The sequence below is a fragment of the Vipera berus genome (genome assembly GCF_964194415.1).
Source record: "Vipera berus genome assembly, chromosome: 7".
NCBI lineage: Eukaryota > Metazoa > Chordata > Lepidosauria > Squamata > Viperidae > Vipera > Vipera berus.
This window is the reverse complement of record NC_138209.1, coordinates 78051062-78073283: the sequence shown is the minus strand read 5'-3', so window position 1 is coordinate 78073283 and position 22222 is coordinate 78051062. Positions and strand designations below refer to the sequence as shown.

At 41.4% G+C, this 22222-nt stretch overlaps 1 protein-coding gene across 9 annotated transcripts in view; it reads right to left on the bottom strand.

Annotated features, from left to right (window-relative positions):
- APBB2 (amyloid beta precursor protein binding family B member 2) overlaps positions 1–22222 on the bottom strand; it is a 102639-nt gene that overhangs the window by 72196 nt on the left and 8221 nt on the right. For 8 of the 9 annotated variants that reach the window (XM_081332453.1, XM_081332461.1, XM_081332463.1 and 5 more), the window contains one exon: positions 7036–7082. The gene's annotated coding sequence lies outside the window, so the exon portion shown is untranslated. Of the gene's footprint in view, positions 1–7035; positions 7083–13765; positions 13856–22222 lie in introns of those variants that run through there. The other variant, XM_081332458.1, reaches the window with a different exon arrangement.

Genomic DNA, 22222 nt, shown 5'->3' with positions numbered 1-22222 from the left:
GTTGCCTACCCCTAGCCTAGTGGTTAGGGCTTGATGATTTAACTACTGCACCAACCTGTTGCCTTAACCACTAGATCCTACTGGCTACCATGGTGTCAGTCACGGTGGTGTCATCATATTCTCTGGCTATTTTTTTTTATGTGTGTTGTATATTAAAAAAAAACAGGCAAAGCTTTGGTCATAACATCATTGCCACCATTTTGATTTTGCGGGTTATATCCCGAAAGACACTTTTGTATAATAACAGGAGGACCTAATAACAGTGAACATGATGAACTTAATATGAACTAGGGTAAAGATTAACGAGTCAGTAGAGGGATATATTATTCCTGACAGCGATGAGAAGCAGAGATGGTCAAAAGGATTCTTTTATCCAAAGATGAGAATATACAGTATTTATAAGCTCGCTTCCATTTTGAAATTGCTTCCGGATTGTGTGCTTGCAGTGAAAAAGAAAATATGGAACTCTAAAGATTTTGCTTTTGTTAACTAGACAGGTTTATTCTTATACAAATGGTTAGTCCATACTGTTGTGTAAAAAGCAAAAAGTTGTGATTGTGACGTTATCTTCTGTGCTAAAGAGAGGCGGACGTCGTTGCTTTTTCCTTTTCTCTTCCTTTCTTAAGACTATCTTTTTTTTTCTTTTCCCTTCCCCTTTTTCTAGTTTTCTATTGCTTTTTTTGAATTCCTCTTTGTATTAAGATATTTTGATAAACCAGTAAGACCATTTAGGGAAAAAAAAAGAACAGTGAACATTATTTTTATTTTATTTTAATTCCATTTATATCCCGCCCTTCTCCGAAGACTCAGGGCGGCTTACAAGCTTAGCAGTAGCCTTCATTCTATGGATATGCCTGCTTATTAGGGCTTTCACACACACACACCCAAGCGGCATTATTACAAAGTCAGCTTATTTGCCCCCAACAATCTGGGTCCTCATTTGACCTACCTGGGAAGGATGGAAGGCTGAGTCAACCTTGAGCCTGGTGGGACTCGAACCTGCACTAATTGCAGGCAGCTGGTGTTACTTAAGGAGGCATTAGCCCACTGCTCCACCAAGGCTCTTTTAATTATGTCATTAGACCAGCATTTTCAGCTCAACTAAAGAATGAAACTCAAGAAATCACGGTTTATTCTTTCCCAACCCTGACATAAAAAAACGAGGCTGAACATCTTCCAAAGCTTATTCACAAGGAAGGTAAATTCTAACTGCATCTCCCATCGGTGTGTAAAAGATGGGAGAATGTTAAGACTAAAATACAGCTGCTTCTTCAAAGTCATAATGAAAAAAACTACAAAAATCGTGGAAATAAAATTTGCCACCCAACTCCAAATCTACGCTCGCACTAAGTTTCTTTTCCTGAAGGAAAGGTTAATCACTCTGCCAGTCACCGCCAAAATCTCTCTTTAAAGCAATAACAAGACCTACTGAACATTAATTAAGGAGAGATTGTAGGATATATATATTTTTTAAAAAAAACAGAGATAACTGGGAAAGTTGCTGGATTTATAATTACAGCAAAGCAACACAGCAGGGCACCTAGACGTAGATTAAGCTAAATACACAGACCAAATTAACAGTATCTCAGCACTAAGCATAAATTCATTTCCTTAATAATCACAGCCTCGCTATGGTTTTTAAATCCATTTAGGGTTGTGGTGTTTTTTTTAAAAAAAAAACAACATTTAATTTTGAAACCTCTCTCGAACAAATGGCACAATCAATGGAATATTCCAAGCGATGCCATGGTAAATTTACAGGATTTCCCCATGGCAAATTCAAGCAGGTTTGCATGTTTCAAATATTTTATTTCTAGAGAAAGAAAAGAAAAAACACCCGAAATATGCAGCTTTGGGGAAACTTCTGTACCCTTACTCCCCCCAAAAATTCATTTCAATTCTACAGAAATAAATACTGCGGACGACCAAAGACATTTCAGGAGAAATTATAACCTTCTTTCATATACTCTCCACTCACGAGCAATAAGCAAAAACGTCTTTTGACTGACCGACAGTCCTAATTTACCATTTTATGTCACAAGGATTATATCCGCAAAAATTGCAACGAGTAAGGAGACCCATTCAGTTTTGCAAGCAACAGTTTTGTAGCAAGCACCAACCACTATTCAGATGGTTATTTTTAACCTTACTCTTCTGAAGAGGGACTCCACGGATGGAAATTGCCTTTATCAACCAGGGAATCAGATCCACTCTGTAATCGTAGCTAAAAAAAAAACCTTCGGTTGATGAATTCAAAAAAGTGGGAATCTCCAAAACTGGGTGCAAAATATACTTTCATATCACCTCTGTGGCCAATAATAACAGAACTAAAACCTGACTTCAGTTTTGCACCTCCGCAAACCTGCTATTTGCATTTGTTATAAAAAGTAAGATTATACCCTAATTTCACTCTACAGTAAAAGGAAGTCAGTACAGTGTTGTCGTTTTTCCCCCCAAAAAATCGTGCAGACACAACTCAGTGTGTTTCTGATCTTCTTTTCTTCCTAATTTACATCCTTATATAAAAGTACTAATATTGTTTGAAGGGACGCGGTGGCTCAGTGGGTAGGACGCCGAGCTTGTCGATTACAAGGTCGGCAGTTTGGCAGGTCGAATCCCGAGTGCCGCGGAGCAGAGTGAGCGCCTGTTACTCGTCCCAGCTTCTGCCAACCTAGCAGTTCGAAAGCACGTAAAAATGCAAGTAGAAAAATAGGGACCACTACGGTGGGAAGGTAACAGCGTTCCGTGCGCCTTTGGCATCTAGTCATGCCGGCCACATGACCACAGAGACGTCCTCGGACAAGCGCTGGCTCTTCGGCTTTGAAACGGAGATGAGCACCAGCCCCTGGAGTCAGAAATGACTAGCATGTATGCGCGGGGGAACCTTTACCTTTACCTTAATATTGTTTATGGAAAATGTTATCATACGTTAATAGTCATTCTAGCCTCAAATCAAACACACACACACACACACACACACACTTCTAGTCTTTCTCTATAAACTCTCCATCCATCATTTAGACCTGGGTTGGAGTCCAACCTTGGCAACTTTTAAGATTTGTGGACTTCAACTTCCAGAATTCTGAGAGTTGACTGGCTGGGGAATTCTAGGTGTTGAAGTCCAACAATTTTAAAGTGTGCCAAGGTTGGACCCATCTTGGTTTGGACCGAGGGCAGGAAAATTAGTGCAAATGAGGCTACGACATTATACCTGATCGCCTCACCAGGAGAGCAGATTAAGTGTCAACCATGGGGTCTGCGCCAGCATATATTTCATTAACAAATAACCGAGGTTAGAAAACAGATTTTGGTAGATATACACTATTGTCTCTATGTGCTTTTACTGTTTACTTCGCTTTGGCTATTATTGCAAGAGAATACAACTATGTTTGGGGTCCTTGGTGCTCTCTGAGCTTGCTTGCTTTCTCGCAGATGTTTCATAACCCAACTAGGTAACATCATCAGTGCTAGAAGGGAGGGGGCTTTGCAGGGAGGGGGAGGAAGAGAAGGAGGGGGAGGGGGAGAATGACCATGGGGTCCTTGGTGTTCTCTGAGCTTGCTTGCTTTCTCGCAGATGTTTCATGACCCAACTAGGTAACATCTTCAGTGCTAGAAAGAAGGGGGCTTTGCAGAAAGGAGGAGGGGGAGGAAGAAGAGGAGGGAGGAAGGAGGGGGAGAATGACCATGGGGTCCTTGGTGTTCTCTGAGCTTGGTGGCTTTCTCGCAGATGTTTCATGACCCAAACTAGATAACATCATCGTGCTAGAAGGGACAAGGGATTGTTCTATGTTTATATACTAGTGGCTTGCCCTGTCAGTGTTGATGGGAGTGGTCTTGGTGGGGGGGGGGGTTATTCAAAAACACAAAAAGGAAATGAAACACCTCCTCAACAGCACCCAGATGAATAACACAATTGGAAGGGACCTTGGAGGTCTTCTAGTCCAACCCCCTGCTCAAGCAGTAGATCCTGTACGATTCTGGACAAATGGCTGTCTAATGTCTTCCTAAAAACCTCCACGGATGGAGCGCCCACGATTTCTGGAGGCAAGCTGTTCCACTGCTTATTAATTAATGAATTAAGCAGAGATTTATACCAAGGTTAACCCTAGATCAACCAGAAGTAAACAAGCTAACACTTAATAACAAACCAATCAAGGAATCACAAAGTGTGTGTGTGTGTGTGTATGTGTATACACACACACACACACACACATATATGCATACACACACACACACACACACACACACACACACACACAGAGTGTGTGTGTTTCTGTGTGTATGTTGAGGAAATTCTCCCACTGGTAAAATAGCAAGCTCAATTTAAAAAGGTATATCTTTTTTTTTATCAAAGAAGCATAAAATTACAAAGCCGTTGTTATTTTGCTCCTCTGACATTTCATTCACATTGCTTTTATTCAGAATACAGTCACAGATGGACGTTTTATTATCCCCATTTGCCCAGCGCAAAGTTTTAGGTGTTGACTGTATAACCAATTATTTAAGGGATTTGCGTGTTTACAATGAGATCTCCTCCAGATAATAAAAGCGGAGTTAAAGAAAATCTACCTTCGTTGCATAAATGCTAAAGCAGATTGTGTTGCTGTCTAAAAAGGCTGCCAACCATCCTGTTCCGCTCTTAAAATCTTGACTTACTGACTTTACCAGCTCAATACAGATAAAAGCCCATTAAATACACATTCAACCTCAGAAAGCTTTAAAACTATAAGGAGTTCAAATTGAAGAGATAAACAAAAGCCAGGCTTTGGATTTCATGCTCATTTCTGGATCATGCTCAGCCAACAGAAATGTACAGTACAAGCAGTCCTTGACTTATTGTATCAGTTCAAAGTTACACAACGGCACTGAAAAAAAAGGGACTTAGGACCGTTTTTCACACTTACGACCATTGCAGCATTCCCAGGGTTTACATTATCAAAATTCAGAGGCTTGGCAACTGGCATGTAGTTGTGACGGTTTGCGACCTTCTGACAAGCAAAGTCGAGGGGGAAACCAGATTCCCCCTTGACCTTCGAGTTGCTAATTTACTGTAACAACTGCAGTGATTCACTTAACAAGTGTGCCCAGAAAGGTGGGTCCTCAGGGTCACCTGAGTAGTGTAAAGAAGGCCCCACACCCATTTGTACCATTCAGGTGACCTGGAGGATCCAGGTAAACCTCCAAGTGGCCTCAACGACTCTCTAAAAGATTGCAAATGACCGGCTGTCTGCAAGGAGTATAAATCCTTCCATTCCTCCACCATCCAGGCAGAGCTGAAGAAGCTTCTGGAATGAGAAGCGAAACGTCTTCAAAGAAAACAAAGAAAGTCCAGTTGCCTTGTGGAAAAGCCCCTTTGGGACAACTGAGGACACAGATAAGCCTCCAAGTGGCCTCAATGACTCTCTAAAAAGAAGGCAAATGACCAGCTGTCTGCAAGGAGTATAAATCCTTCCATTCCTCCACCATCCAGGCAGAGCTGAAGAAGCTTCTGGGATGAAAAGCGAAATGTCTTCAAAGAAAAGTGAGAAAATCCAATTGAAAAAGCACCACTGAGGACAGAGATAAACCTCCCAGTGGCCTCAACGACTCTCTAAAAAGAAGGCAAATGACCAGCTGTCTGCAAGGAGTATAAATCCTCCCGTTCCCCACCATCCAGTCAGAGCTGAAGAAGCTTCTGGGATGAGAAGTGAAACCTCTTCAAAGAAAAGCGAGAAAGTCCAGTTGAAAAAGCACCACTGAGGACAGAGATAAACCTCCCAGTGGCCTCAATGACCCTCTAAGAAAATGCAAATGACCAGCCCTCAGCAAGGAGTATAAATCCTTCCGTTCCCCACCATCCAGTCAGAGCTGAAGAAGCTTCTGGGATGAGAAGCAAAATGTCTTCCAAGGCAAAACAAAGGAAGTCCAGTTGCCTCTTGAAAATACACCTTTGGGATAGATAGAGACGGACACAGCCATAAAGGCTGCGCTGGCATCTGGAAAACCAGCACCGTGCAGAGGGCAAAAGGGAGAAACGGATGAAAGAATTTAAGACAAAGTGAAGGCAAAACGGCAATTGGAAAATATTCAGGGCACACCGTGGCTGTTGGCCCTCTTAAGACAAAACAAAAAACAGAAAAAGGTCCACAAGAGTAAAAACTGCACTAGAACAATTAAGATGTGTTTCTGCTGGTGCCAAGCTGTGCTGTTCAACAGTTCGCCTGCCCTCGAGTTGAGGCTAGGAGCGAACGTGAAAACAGTAAACATTTTGACGAGCCTTTCCAATAAAATAGAAAGCGCCCTCCTCCATACACATAACTGCTTGTTTATTTCTTAAACGTATTTTTACACCTACGTGAATACTGCATTTGTGTACCATGCCAGGGACACTTTACTCGGCACAAGAGGTCCTTTATTTCACCGAGATCCTTAAAAACAACAACCACCCAAAACTCTTGGTAATCTGAGGTCCTGAAAGGAAAGATCTGAGATTCTAGAACCCACTAATTCTGTTCTAGTTCGGCTGGTCACCACCATGTAAAAAAAGATGTTGACTCTAGAAATTCTGGAGTACAGAGAAGAGCAACAAAGAGGATCAGGGGAACGGTTGCTGGAACTGGGTATGTCTGGTGACATGATAGCAGTCTTCCAATATCTCAGGGGGCTGCCCCAAAGAAGAAGGAGTCAAGCTAGTCTCCAAAGCATTTCCTGAAGGCAGGACAAGAAGCAACGGATGGAAACTAACCAAGGAGAGAAGCAACCTAGAACTAAGGAGAAACTTCCTGACAGTGAGAACAATTAAGCAGTGGAACAACCGGCTTCCAGAAGTTGTGGTTGCTCCAACGAAGAGGTTGGAGAGCCATTAGCCCAGAACGCTGCAGTCGTTTAGTGAATCTTTGAAGCTGTTAATATCATGGTTGTTAACGACAATCTGGCTTCCCCCATTGCGTGGCAATGATCGCTACGTGTGAAAAGCAGGCCGTAAGCCCCTTTTTTTTCCAACGCCATCGTAACTTTGAATGCTCGCTAAACGGATAGTTCTAGATCAAAGATTACCTGTAACGTTAAGAAGCGATGCTCCTGGTAGTCCGGTGTAACCGTATCTAAAAAATAAAAAATAAACATTAAGTCAAATAAACATTAAATTCAATGGGCTTTATTAAGTCCGAAACAGATGAATGCGTGTTTACTAAAAGATCCGGTAATAGGTATGAGATAATTCTTGTTTATGTCGATGATATTGTTTATATTGGTCCAAATAAGCAGATGAGTGAGGTTTTTGCTAAAGCTTTGCAAAAGTTTTTCAGATTGAAGTCTTTAGGATGTATTAACACTTATTTAGGTGTTCAACTTGCCAAAACTCAGAAGGGGTTTAGTCTCACACAAGAAGAGAAGATTGAACAACTGTTACATCACTGTAACATGGAGGACGCTAAGCCTGTGAGTATACCCATGCAAACTGACTTTCACATTTTGGCACATGAACCAAGTCCTGAGTTCGAAGATCAAACACTATATCGCTCAGTCATTGGGTCGCTGCTGTATATTAGTAGTTGGACTAGACCCGACATTGCACTTAGTGTTAATCTTTTATCACGACATGTAGGCAAGGCAAAACAGTTTCATTGGACATGTGTTAAAAAGTTATTGAGGTATCTAAAACACACCAAAGACATGAAGTTGTTGTTGGAACCCTCACATACTGACTATGCAGAGTTATGTTGTTATGCAGATTCAGATTGGGCGAGTGATAAGAAGTCACGGAAAAGTACATCAGGTTACATGATGTTCTTGAATGGATGTCCTGTTTACTGGCATGTGCGTAAACAGACTTTTGTTTCTTGTTCCTCTACAGAAGCTGAGTATGCTTGTGTGTCTGATGCATGCAATTCTTTAACCTGGTTTGATGCTTTAGTCACAGATATCTGGACACATCCGATTCAACCGATCACAGTGATGGAAGATAATGAATCTGTGGTTTATATTTCTGAAACACGTTTTACAGGTTCAAGGTCCAGACACATTGACATCCGATATCAAAACATAAGGCAACTGGTTAAACAAGGTTTTGTGACATTACAGTATGTGCCTACACGTGATCAAATTGCTGACATGCTGAACAAACCACTTCCTACAGCCCAGCATGAGTATCTGCGTGAGAAGATGTGCCTTACTTGAGTCTTCACTTTGCTGACGAAAGAAGGGGAATGTCACTGCACGTTTTTTTTGTTCGTCAGAAAAGTTCATTTCTAACTGTACATTTTCCCCTGCTCTCTGCACCTGTTGTGATAACTTATCTGGTAACCATAGTGAATCCCATATGACCAGTTATGTTATGGTTTCAGTCTGTTTAGTGCGCACGTCTAGAAAAAGTTCTCAGAGTTATTGTGTATTGTTTTATTTCACTTTGCTGTTACTGTCTGTTACGTTAGGATGTAGCTAGCTAGCTCTCTGTATAATATATATTTAGTTTTTATATTTTTGTAATTAAAGGTATTTAGTAAGATTATGCGTCGTGTTTTTATTGCCTTCCTGCATGCACATCATGCATTCTCTGAAGCACGGTCCGTCGCCCTCTACAAAGGTGATTTTTACCTTGACACTTTTTATTTTTAATCTTCTTTGCACAGCCTCAACAGATCACGTTTCGGGATTATTTTCCCCGGCCTACTGCGAAAAGGCCTTCCCCAGTAAAGCGAGGCCAACATTTACCTTGCTGGGTGAGAAATTCGCTCAGTGACTTTTGCCTCACTTTACGACTTTTCCGGCCGCGTTTGTTAAGCGAATCGGGGCACTTGTTAAATTGGTAACCCGCTGGTGACATGAACCTGGCTTCGTCCCACCGACTTGGCCTGTTGCAAGGTCGTTAAAAAGGGGAATCACGTGACCCTTGGGGGGGGGGACGGACACCGCAACCGTCATAATTACGAGTCGGTGGCCAAGCCTTTGAATTTTGATCATGTGACCACCGGGAAGGCTTCGACGGTGGTTAAGTGTGGAAAAACAGTTTTCAATTCCTTTTTTTCAGGTCACGAAGTGAACCGTCGTAAGTTGAGGACCAACGGTATACTCTAGGCTGGGAAAATAATTATGTATACCTGGTTCCCAGCCGTGAGAAGGGGCAAAGAAACAAACAATCTGTTCAGGGCAGTTGTCATTGTTCAGCAGCTGCTGTGATAGGAAATGACAAATCTGTAGCGCTGGCCCTTATTTGCACCTATTCCCAGTTATTATTCTTACAATAAGCTAAGGCTATGAGGAAATATGTGTGTGTGTGTGTGTGTGTGTGTGTGTATGAATATGTATATGTGTGTGTGTGTATATATATATATATATATATATATATATATATATATATATATATATATATTAAGTATTTGTCAAGGCTTTTTGAATGCACCTTGCTAATTAACTCTTTCATTCCTGCTTTGGCCTGTCTCAAGGCTTATCCACAGGATATAGTCAACTATGACAGCTCATTATTTGTGCAAATTATTCAAATTGCCTCCCAAAATTCTTTATTAGCAATTTGAATAATTTGCATATATATATATATATATATATATATATATATATATATATATATATATATATATATATATATATATATATATATATATATATATATATATATATATATATATATATGTTTTCTGAGGTTTTACCTCATATATACATATACACATACACACACACACACACACACACACACACACATATATATTCGTAGATTTTCACGGGTATAGGTATGTAGGTCTTGGCGTATTCGGGTCTTTTCCCGTGTAGGATTGAGGGTGTCTTGGCGACGTTTCGACGAGGTCCCTCTCGTCATCTTCAGGCTGGTGTCTTCGGTTTCGCACGCACAAGCACGAAACCAAAGACACCAGCCTGAAGATGACGAGGAGCAACGTTTCGACGAAATCTAACCGAAGGCCATCCACAGGCAGTAGTCACAACAGTGACAGCTCATATTTGTGTAAATTTTTAGATTGCTAACAAAGAATTAAAGGGAGACTGATATGCATTTCAAACTTATTTGTTTTCATCAGTCAGCCATACCCTTCTGAGATTCGAACCTGGGCTGATTGCACATTAGGCAGTTGTTTTCACCTCTAGGCCGCAAGCTCTATCTCACTTTGTTAGCTGAGAAGCAAGGGAGATATGTGTTAAATGCTTGTTAACTTATTTAGATTACCTTGCTAGGCCCCCCCCACACACATACATATACATACATACATACATACACACACATACACACACACACACACACACACACATACACACATACTTATTTTGCTTTGCATACAGGCATACAGATCTCTCTCTCTCTGTTTTAGCAAATTATCTTGTGCTTCAGAGATAAACCTTCTCATTGTGCTAAAAAGAAAACTAATCTAATGCTGCTTTGGTCGCCAGTAAGAATATTTTTCTTCTTTTCAGGGAAAAAAAAGACGCTAAAGAAGAAAACAATTTGAAATGTGTTGGAAATTCTCTCAATAAATAGTTCTGACTCTGAGGGAAATTTCTGTTTTTTTCATGAGGATTTTTTCTTTTCTTTTTCATTACTCAAAAGAGGGGGTCAACCTATTCCGCAAAACGCCAGAAGGCAGGACAAGAAGCAACGGAATGGAAACTCATCAAGGAGAGAAGCAACCTGGAACTAAGGAGGAATTAAAAAAACTGCGGGGATTCACTTAACGACCGTGGCATGCAAGGTCATAATGCGGGGCAAAATTCACTTATCAGGTGTCTTGCTTAGCAACGGAAATCTTTTTTCCCACCCCTCTGAGCCGGCCCCGCAATCTTGGCCTCTGAGTTCAAAGAAAACTTAAAAGAGAATTTGGATTTCAGGGCCTGCCCACATGAGAAGGAAAACCGTACTGTTTTAACAAGTCACTGTAGTCAATAGGCCGCATTGTTCTTGCCACTGCGCCTTTCCTGGTTGTGAGTCCGCGCTATATTGTTCCAGCAACGGCTAACGGAAAGTATTATGCCTGTCAGAGCCCGGAGGGGCCAGTGGGTCATCTCTGGAAACCAAGAAACTCAAGACAAATAAGGACAAATGGCCCAGGATGCTACTACACATACACTACTCACAAACCAGCGGAACAAACACAAATCGCAGCATCGCAAAGATGCATTTTGCCCGTTCTGACACCGAGGGTGTCCCAGTCGATCAAAGATAATCAAATCAAATTCAAATCAAAGACCTCTCTGCTAAACTCAAAGACAAACAGGGATCAATAGAGAAAATGGAAAGGAGGAGATTTGTCCGAAATAGCACAATTTGTCTGAAATAGTACAAGAGAGAATTCATGCCAGAATTCCCCACCTGGCATGAATTTGCTTACTGATGTCACGCTTCAGTTAACAAGCCGTGATTTGCTTAACGACCACGGCGGGTGGAAAATAAAGGTCATAAAATCAGCCAGGAATTTGTTTAATAACAACTTGCTTAGCCACAAAAATTCTATCCCACTTTTGATTGTAAAAGCCGAGGCCCGTCTGCAACACCGTGCACCTGTCAGGACCCACCCCAATCCACGTCTTAGGAAAACAAAAACTCTTGCAGTCAGTTCTAGTCCAAAAGGAATTTTTACTAGGACATGTTTGGTTGTGGAAATACAAGACGGGACCTGGTATTGTTTTACAGATTGAAACTTTATATAAAGAGTTCCCGGTTCAACCCCCCTTCCCTCAACCCCATTTGGTCAGCCCCCCATCATGTACTTCATGTCATCCCTTTCGTGGGAAAAAAGGGAACTTCGGATCTTTACGGTTATTGCCTTCTTTCTTTACAGATTCAAACGGAGACACAGGCCAGATGCCTCCTTCCTTAACCCTCCCCTTTGTTCCCCCAGTTCAAAAGGTTTCCCTTGGTCTTTGAAATAACCTAAGGCAGGCTGAATCCACATATGCTCCTCCTTCCTCGGGAGATGGCAGAATCCGGGGTGGGGGGAATAATGTTTTAAACATACCGTATTTTCCGGTGTATAAGACAACTTTTTAACCCATGAAAATCATCTCAAAAGTTGGGGGGTCGTCTTATACGCCCAGTCGTCTTATACGCCGGAAAATCAGCGAGCCCGGGAAGGCACGCCCTCCCCTCTCACTGTGGAGGAAGTAGGGCAGGCTGGCGTCTGGCGGGAGCCAGCAGGGCAGTCCTGCGCACGCGCACGCTCCCCGGCTGTTAAGGAGTGCTCCACAGTGAGAGGGGAGGGCGTGCCTTCCCGGGCTCGCTGATTTTCCGGTGTATAAGACGAAAAATCTTGAAAATCATCTCAAAAGTTGGGGGGTCGTCTTATACGCCGTCGTCTTATACGCCGGAAAATACGGTACACTTATGAATGTAATATAATTGGATTCTGACAGCACCGTTGCAAAACAGCTCAGTGTTTTGAGTTTTGGCATTGTAGTCCTTGGCTTTTGACGACTCATTTAGTGACTGTTTGGAGTTACAAGGGCACTGGAAAAAGGGACTTGCGATTGTTTCTCACACTTACGACCGTTGCAGCATTCCCCTGTGCTCGCCCAATGAAAATCCAGACCCTTGGCAAGCGACTCATATTTATGACCGTCGCCGTGTCCTGGGGGAGTCACGTGACCTTCTGCGACCTTCTGACGAGCAAAGTCACTGGGGGAAGCCGGATCCACTTAACGACCGTGTGACTAATTTAACGACTGCAGCGGTTCGCTTAACGGCTGCGGCAAAAAAAAAGTCACAAAACGGGGCAAAACTCACTTAACCAGCGTCTCACTTAGCAATGGAAATTTGGGGCTCCATTGCGGTCGTAAGCCGAGGATGGCCTTTATCTATATTTTTTGCTATAAATGGGTCCTTTAATAAGAGGGATGTGACAGCCATTTGTCTGAAATGGTATAGGGTTTCCTGCCTGAGCAGGGGGTTGGACTAGATGACCTCCAAGGTCCCTTCCAACTTTATTATTATTATTATTATTATTATTATTATTATTATTATTATTATTATTATTATTATTATTATTTAATATAGTACTTTATTCTTATGAGAAATGTTAAAAATACTAGGATGGCTTTAAATGTCATTACATTTAAATGTAATTAATTTGGAGAAAATTATAACTGACAAGTGTTTTGAATACTGAGGGGAAAACAGGACTGATGGTGATTTAATAAAATGACTCTCCTCAAATACAACTGGAACGTAAGCTGATTAGAAAAGATGTTGCACATTAAGGTTATTTCTATAAACACTAGAAAAACATTTACATTCAACTTTGTATGTATCGAAAGTACTAAGAATTGCATTTCCTCGATGTTGGCAAAAGGAAAATACGATTGGAGGAAGAAAAGGTCAAGGAAACGCATCAATACTTAGTATGTTGATTATGAAACCACAGAAAGTAACTATTATTGATCATTGTTAAATATATGAACCCAGACGACACGTCGTCTGAATTTTGATCCTGGGGAATGCTGCGACGGTCGTAAGTGTGGAAAATGGTCCTTAGTCTCCTTTTTCAGTGCCACTATAACCTTGAACGGTCGCTAAATGAACTGTTGTAAACTGAGGATTTTTCTCCAGTATGTTTGTGCAGAAGGTTGGGGGGGTAGGGGTGTTATATCTTTTATATATATATATATATATATATATATATATATATATATATATATATATATATATATATATATATATATATATATATATATATATATATATATATATATATATAAAATCTGATATATATATCATCCACATGGTCTTGTGGTCTCTAGTGGGAAGTTCCCTTCTTTTAATTGAATTTACCTTCCACTGGAATCATTCCTTTTGCTTATTGATTTGGAACATCTGTAGCTCTCTCTTCTAAATCGGGAAGATTACCAGCAATTGTTAAACCCTGAAACCAATTCTGAAAAGTTACTGGTGGGGCGCCGCTGTTAAAATAGTAATAATAATAATAATAATAAATTAAGGGGCAGGATTCATATTTTAATGCGAGAGATTCGTGAATAGAAAAGTGAAAGGACTGAAATACAAAAATGAGTATAAAACGGAAAATGAATACTGTATATACGACCGAAGACTGGGCAAGGAACTTGAAAAAAAAATGAGGAATTTTGCTGATATAGAATAGAATAGAATAGAATAGAATAGAATAGAATAGAATAGAATAGAATAGAATAGAATAGAATAGAATAGAATAGAATAGAATAGAATAGAATAGAATAGAATAGAGCTGGAAGGGACCTCAGAGGTCATCTAATCCAGCCCCGTGTTCAAGCAGGAGACCCTATATTATTCAGACAAGTGACTGTCTAGTCTTTTCTTAAAAACTTCCAGTGATGAAGCACCCACAACTTCTGGTGGCAAGCTGTTCCACTGGTTAATTGTCCTCAGTGTTAGGAAGTTTATCCTTAATTCTAGGACTATCTATATCATATAGATAGATAGATAGATAGATAGATAGATAGATAGATAGATAGATAGATAGATAGATAGATAGATAGATAGATAGATAGATAGATAGATAGATAGATAGATAGATAGATAGATGATAGATAGATAGATAGATAGATAGATAGATATAGATAGATAGATAGATAGATAGATAGATAGATAGATAGATAGATAGATAGATAGATAGATAGATAGATAGATAGATAGATAGATAGATAGATATAGGGATAGAGATAGAGATAGAGATAGAGAGATGATAGAGATAGAGATATAATTGAGCAGTAAGGTCTCCCCTGCATGCAGAAGAAAGCAGATGCCTCCAGCTTCTGTTGAAGATAGCCTTCAGACTCAGCAGTCCATCTGCTCTTTCGAAGACAGCAAAGTCCACATTTTGGACAGAGGGAACCGCTGGTTTGAAAGAGGGGCCAAAGAGGCCATCGAAATTGAACAGCCCTCATTCAACAGAGGAGGGAGAGATACAACGTCACCTCTCTCCAGTCTCCAGCCCTTTCAGCAGTTCCAAGAAGGCTCCACACCCATTTGCACCACTCGGGTGACCCGGAGGACACAGACAAACCTCCAAGGGGCCTCAAGGACTCTCTAAAAGGAATGCAAATGACCGGCGGTCTGCAAGGAGTATAAATCCTCCCCTTCCCCCACCATCCGGTCAGAACCGAAGAAGCTTCCGGGATGGGAAGCAAAACATCTTCAAAGGGAAAACCAGAGACAACTATGACCTGGATGGCTGAGAATCTCCACAGACATAGTCAGTCTTCAGTCCGAGGTGCGTTGTCCATTCTTCAGCTTCCCTCACCTTGGGTGGCAAAGAATACGTCACTCACGGCTTGACTTCCAGGCTCCAAAGATTCCTGAAAATACAGGCCTCCCTCAACATTCCTTCGTGCATTTCTCCTCCGGCCAGCCCAGCACAGATTGTCCGCGCACATCAGCGGCGTAGCCGTATCCGAGGCCAGGCAGAGAGGAAGTGGACAGAGGGAACGTTGCCAAAACAAGCAGGCACATTTCTGAAACCCCAAAATAGACGCAGCTCAGCAAACCTTCACAGCTCATCTCCGTTTAGCTGGCAGAGCAGAAGAAGCGGATCAGATGGGCAACTGCCCCTGTTTTACCCAACCCAGCATATATATTTTTTTTGAAGACTCGCGAGCAGAAGGGACGTGAAGAATCGGAGGAGAGGAGGAAGAGAAGGATGTGGCTTGCAGCCGGGATTCTATAACTTAAGCAAATGTCTACGGAGAGGCTCAATTATCCAGTTCAGGAGACAACTGGACTTTGTTTTTCTTTGAAGATGTTTTGCTTCTCATCCCAGAAGCTTCTTCAGCACTGACTGGATGGTGGAGGAATGGGAGGATTTATACTCCTTGCAGACAGCTGGTCGTTTGCCTTCTTTTTAGAGAGTCGTTGAGGCCACTTGGAGGTTTATCTGTGTCCTCAGTGGTGCTTTTTCAACTGTCTTGCTTTTCTTTGAAGACCTTTCGCTTCTCATCCCAGAAGCTTCTTCAGCTCTGACTGGATGGTGGGGAACGGGAGGATTTATGCTCCTTGCAGAGAGCTGGTCATTTGCATCCTTTTAGAGAATCATTGAGGCCACTTGGAGGTTCATCTGTGTCCTCACGGTCATCTGAGTGGTGAAAATGGGTGTGGAGCCTTCTTGGCTGTAGCATGTTTTTTCTGCCCCGGGTCCCTTCCTTGTTGGAGACGGGTGCAGGCGGTTGGGGATGAATCTATGTTGTCTACATCTCAAACTGAAGCGCAGATGGTTCCTGTGGTCTGCAGTGTTTCCTGGAAATCCATTCATACTCATTGAAACGCCAAAGAATGGAAAAGGACCAGCCGTCTGCAAGGAGTATAAATCCTTCCACTCCCCACCATCCAGTCAGAGCTGAAGAAGCTTCTGGGATGAGAAGCAAAACCTCTTCAAAGAAAAACAAGAAAGTCCAGTTGCCTCCTGGAAAAAAAAACACCTTTGGGATACAAGCTAAGCATTATTTTCTCCATCAGAAGAGGAAACCCCTTAATACCACCCTCGCCCAGCGAGTTCACAAATCACGAGCAAGCGAAGGACCAAGGTCAGAAGGGCGTAAAGATCCGAAGAGGGGAGTGGTTTGGCTCTGAACAGGATAACGTCAATCGGTTTAGGATCATGTAACTAGGCTTAGACGCAGAACTCTATTAACGTTGCCACCAAAGAACATTTCCAGTTGCTTCTGGACCCTAAAGGTTTCTAGGATTATCACTCAAAAAATTCTAGTACCGCTTTACAAAGCCTTAGTAAGGCCACACTTGGAATCCTACATCCAGTTCTGGTCAACCACAATATAAAAAAAAAAGATGTTGAGATTCTAGAAAGAGCGCAGAGAAGAGCCATCAAGATGATTAGGGGGCTAGAAGCTAAACCATAGAAAGAACGGTGGCAGGAATTGGGTATGTCTCTTCTGGTGAAAAGAAGGACTAGGGGTGACATGATAGCAGTCTTCCAATATCTGAGGGTCTCCTACGAAGAGGAGGAGGTCAAACTATTTTCCAACACACCAGAAAGCAGTGGATGGAAACTAGCCAAGGAGAGAAGCAACCCAGACCTAAGGAGAAATTTCCTAACATTGAGAACAATTAACCAGTGGAACAGCTTGCCTCCAGAAGTGGTGGGTGCTCCAACACTGAAGGCTTTCAAAAAGTCAGCGGACAACCATTTGTGTGAAATGGTATATAGGAGGGGTCTTCAAACTTGGCCCTTTGATGACTTGTGGAGTTCAACTCCCAGAATTCCTCAGCCAGGCACGCGTGCCTGGCTGAGGAATTCTGGGAGTTGAACTCCACAAGTCATCAAAGGGCCAAGTTTGAAGACCCCTGCTATGTAGGGTCTCCTGCTTGATCAGGGGGTTGGACTAGAAGACCTCCAAGGTCCCTTCTTATTCTATGTTCAATGGACATTCTGGTCCCAACTGGGATTGTAAATTGAGCACTATCTACACTCAACATTATGTCATTACACAGATGATACAAATTTGGAAATTTCTATCACGATGTACACACAGACTTTTATACATTACAGGTGTTTATATTCTCTCTTTATAATTCTTATACGAAGAGTTGTGGATTTCTTAGGCAAGGGAGATAGCAAAGATAATTAACCTGCAGTTTAAAAAAAAAGGACAGAATTAAACCAGATTTATAGCCATGTTCTTACTTTCAATTTCTGAGACAGTAGCAACCAATGTAATGGAAAAGCTAATGCATATTAATTTGATATCCTCAAAGAATGATAATTTACCAATTAGACTGAGTGATATCTTCAGTAAATAACCTAGTATTGTTTTGCAGGTATTCTTCCTCTGCATTAAGTAAAATTTAAATTAAAAAAACCTACATTATGCATTTCATAGTAATCCAATTGTTAATGGAAACGGGATCATCGGGGGAAAAAAAACCCACGTTCGTTCTCAGCTCATTAAAAAAAAATAAAAATGCTTCCTTCTCCTCCGATAGTCTAATGTGCTCTGGGCCATATTTTTGTCACTGCCAATTTAGGCGAGCACGTGTGGGCGGACTCAGAGATCTTACAGTCCCATTAAAACCACCACCAGGAACAAAATTGGCCAAGCGAACCCATCACACAGAAAATTAAAATTCCTATCCCCGGGACATTTAATCTGAAGAATTTCCTTGGATGTTTTTGAAGTTAACCTTTGCTTTGTCAATAAGCTGGTGTGTATTAGCTCACCGACTGCTTGTGTGAGACAAACAGCATGCATCCACAGCATTATTTTGAAAAAAACAACAAAAAACAACAACACCCAACCCAGTTCTCTTACGCCAAGACTTACATAGGATTAGTCTGGAGACTAAAACATATGAAGGATGGTTGCACGAATTGGGTAGGGCCAGTCTCGAGAAAAGAAGGACCAGGGGTGACATGATAGCAGCATTCCAGTGTTTGAGGGGCTGCCACAAAGAAGAGTAGGGGGTTAAACTATTCTCCAAAGCATCAGAAGGCAGGAGAAGAAGATATGGATAGAAACCAATCAAGGAGAGAAGCAACCTGGAATTACGGAGAAACTTCCTGACAGTGAGAACAATTAACCAGTGGAACAACTTGCCTCCAGAAGTTGTGGGTGCTCCATTACTGGAGGTTTTTAAGAAGAGACGGGACAGCCACTTGCCTGAAATGGTATAGGGTCACGTGGTTGAACATGGCGTTGGACTAGAAGACCTCGCAAAGCTCTATTCTGGATTAAATAGTCATGCACACTGAGCCAGCCACCTCAGTGGTTCTACAATCCGGTGTCTGAGTTACTGTGGGACATCTTTCCCTCTTGGTGAACTGCGTCCTGAAGATTCAAGAGCCTAGCCCTCAATTTGTTTCCAACCTAAGGCCACTTTTAAGACCTGTGGACTTCAGCTCCCAGAATTCTCCAGCCAGCTGTGGAACTCAGGCAGTTGAAGCCCACAAGTCTTAAAGCTGCCCAAGCTGGACACCCCTGGTGTACAATGTCTGTAAAACAGATCAAAGGAAGGGGAGACGAAACAATAATCGATAATAAGGGAACAATAATGTTTAGAAAATGGACAGTGGTGCTTACACATCAAAGTCATAATGGGTTTAGTTTGATCTTGACTTGGTGTGTTGTTTAAAGCTAGCAGGGGCTGTGTGGACAAAGCAGGAAGTGTTTGTGCCCAACTAGTCACCACAAAGAGGGTTGGGAGACTGTCCAAGATGGCACCTTCTTGGCAAACAGAAGCTGTGGTCATCTGGTAAAAGACCTAGCACCAGAACACTAAGCCACTGAGGTCGTATAAGGTCATATATAACCTTACATACAGCTTGCGCACACAGATGTACTGGCTATTTCACCAACAATTAAGCGAGTCTAGATGGAAAGTGGATCTTTTCAAGCTAGGCCATGGCTGCATCCGCACATTCGGAGAAAAAAAAATTCAGAGAAGAGCAACTAAGATGATCAAAGGCCTGAAGACCAAAACAAACATACGAAGAACGGCTGCGGGACTTGGGTTTGGCTAGTAGTCTAAAGAAAAGAAGAAATAGGGGAGACACGATAGCAGTCTTCCAGTATTTGAGGGGCTGCCACAAAGAAGAGGAGGGGGTCAAACTATTCTCCAAAGCACCAGAGGGAAGGACGAGAAACAACGGTTGGAAACTGATCAAAGAGAGAAGCAACCTGGAACTAAGGAGAAACTTCCTGACAGGGAGGACAATCAACCAGTGGAACAGCTTTGCCTCCAGAAATCATGGGCGCTCTATCACTAGAGATCTTTAAGATGAGACTGGACAGTCACTTGTCTGAGACGGTAAGTGGAATTTTCCTCCAATGCGATTTTCCCATGTATTTTACCAGGAAACATAAATAGGGCAGGCTAGAAAAGTCAGTGCCTTCCTAACCATTTTGCTCTATGAGTTCGTGGTGGCCTAACCCTAGCCCTAAGTGGAATTTTCCTCCAATGGGATTTTCCCATGTATTTTACCAGGAAATGTAGATAGGGCAGCCTGGAAAAGTCAGTGCCCTCCTAACCATACCCAAATACTCTGAATTTGTTGGCGATGTCCATTTTGCTCTCAGAGTTCATGGTGATGTAAACCTAACCCTAACCCTATAGTTTCTCCTGCCTTAGCGGGGGGCTGGACTAGAAGACCTCCATGGTCCCTTTCTATTCTATTCTATTCTATTCTATTCTATTCTATTCTATTCTATTCTATTCTATTCTATTCTATTCTATTCTATTCTATTCTGTTCTGTTCTGTTCTGTTCTGATTCTATTCCATTCCATTCCATTCCATTCTATACTACAGCTTCTTTAACCATAGTTTGCTGAATAAACAACAATGGGTGGCGTTTACACATCTCTCTAAGCCATTAAACCCCAATTTATCAATCTAAGTGGCTCATATATCAATGCTTTTTGCTTGCCTTGGCTTTGTACAATGTGAACTCAGCCAACAGCCCTCAACTTCCATTATAAGCAGTTCACCTATTTAATGATGGATGAAGACAAAGAGGTATTCCTAGCACTCTTTGCAATGGATTCAGTTCAGATAATACCTGATCCAAAAACGATCAACTTGTTTGAACCTGAATGTACTCTGAGAATCCAGCCAAGATGGTTTGGGAACCATTTTTCAGGGTTCCTTGTAAATGCATGAAACAAACTGACAATGACTTTATATAGTAAAGCACGGGCAAACCAATCACAACTTAGAATCCCGTGGGGTTACCGCCCTCCTGTATTTATTTTATTTTTTATTTTAATTCCATTTATATCCCGCCCTTCTCCGAAGACTCAGGGCGGCTTACAAGCTTAGCAGTAGCCTTCATTCTATGTATATGCCTGCTTATTAGGGCTTTCACACACACATGTGCTCAGTACATATTTTCTACAGGAGCTATAATATGTGATTACTTTTATTAATAAATTGAAGAATTAGTTTCCCAGGTTGCACTAAATCATGTTATACAAAACTAAGATGTAAAACTAAGAAAGGTATCCATTAATATGTGATGTAAAACCAGCCAATTTGCAATCCTGAGCTCGGCAAAGTTTAGTTTAGTGTTAGTATCACACTTGGAACACTGCATCCAGATTTGGTTGCCATGATAAAAAGAAGATGTTGAGACTCTAGAAAGAGTGCAAAGAAGAGCAACAAAGATGATCAGTGGGCTGGAGGCTAAAACATACAAAGAATGGTTGCTGGAATTGGGTATGTCTAGTTTATCGAAGAGAAGGACGAGGGGTGACATGATAGCAGTCTTCCAATATTTCAAGGGTTACCCCAAAGAAGAGGGAGTCAAAATATTCTCCAAAGCACCTGAATTTGCAGGACAAGAAGCAATGGATGGAAACCGACCAAGGAGAGAAGCAACCTAGAAATAAGGAGAAACTTCCTGACAGTTAGAACAATTAACCAGTGGAACTACCTGCCTCCAGAAGCGGTGAATGCTCCAGCACTGGAAGTTTTTAAGAAGAGACTGGACAGCCATTTGTCTGAAATGGTATAGGGTTTCCTGCCTTAGCAGGGGGTTGGACTAGAAGACCTCCAGGGTCCCTTCCAATTCATTCTATTCCTTATTCCCTTATTCCCTATTCCCTATTCCCTATTCCCTATTCCCTATTCCTTATTCCTTATTCCTTATTCTATTCTATTCTATTCTATTCTATTCTATTCTATTCTATTCTATTCTATTCTATTCTATTCTATTCTATTCTACTCTACTCTACTCTACTCTACTCTACTCTACTCTGCTCTATTCTATTGTCATTCCGTTATTCTGTTATTTTAATAGGGCTGTTGGCTTTTCTCACTGACATGAACCATTGTTTATATAATGCACATGCAAAGATTGTCCTTTCGTAGGCCATGCACGGAGGATTTTTTTTAAAAAAAAATTTAGTTGGATCCAAGCCTCTGAATTTTCCTAGCTTTGAGCACAAGTTAACTTTCCTGCAATTCTTTAGAGGGTTAAAACCCGTTCTAGTTCTCTACAAGCCACAATAAAACAAATTTCCCACCCTCAAAATTCAAAAAGCGGTTGCATTGAGAAATGTTTATTTTTTATTATTATTATTTTTTTAAAGCCACAAACCTTTCAGCAGGGTGCTGTTAGAATTTGTAGAAGAGAAGCAAAAAGCAGAAATTACTTCTATGGGTTTAATTGCACCATATGATCACATCCTCTATTGGGAATGCTAGTTAAAGGAAAATGGGGAAAACGCTGAACACATTTGTACATCAACTGTGTAATTAGCAAAGGTAATACTTTGGTACCCACAAAA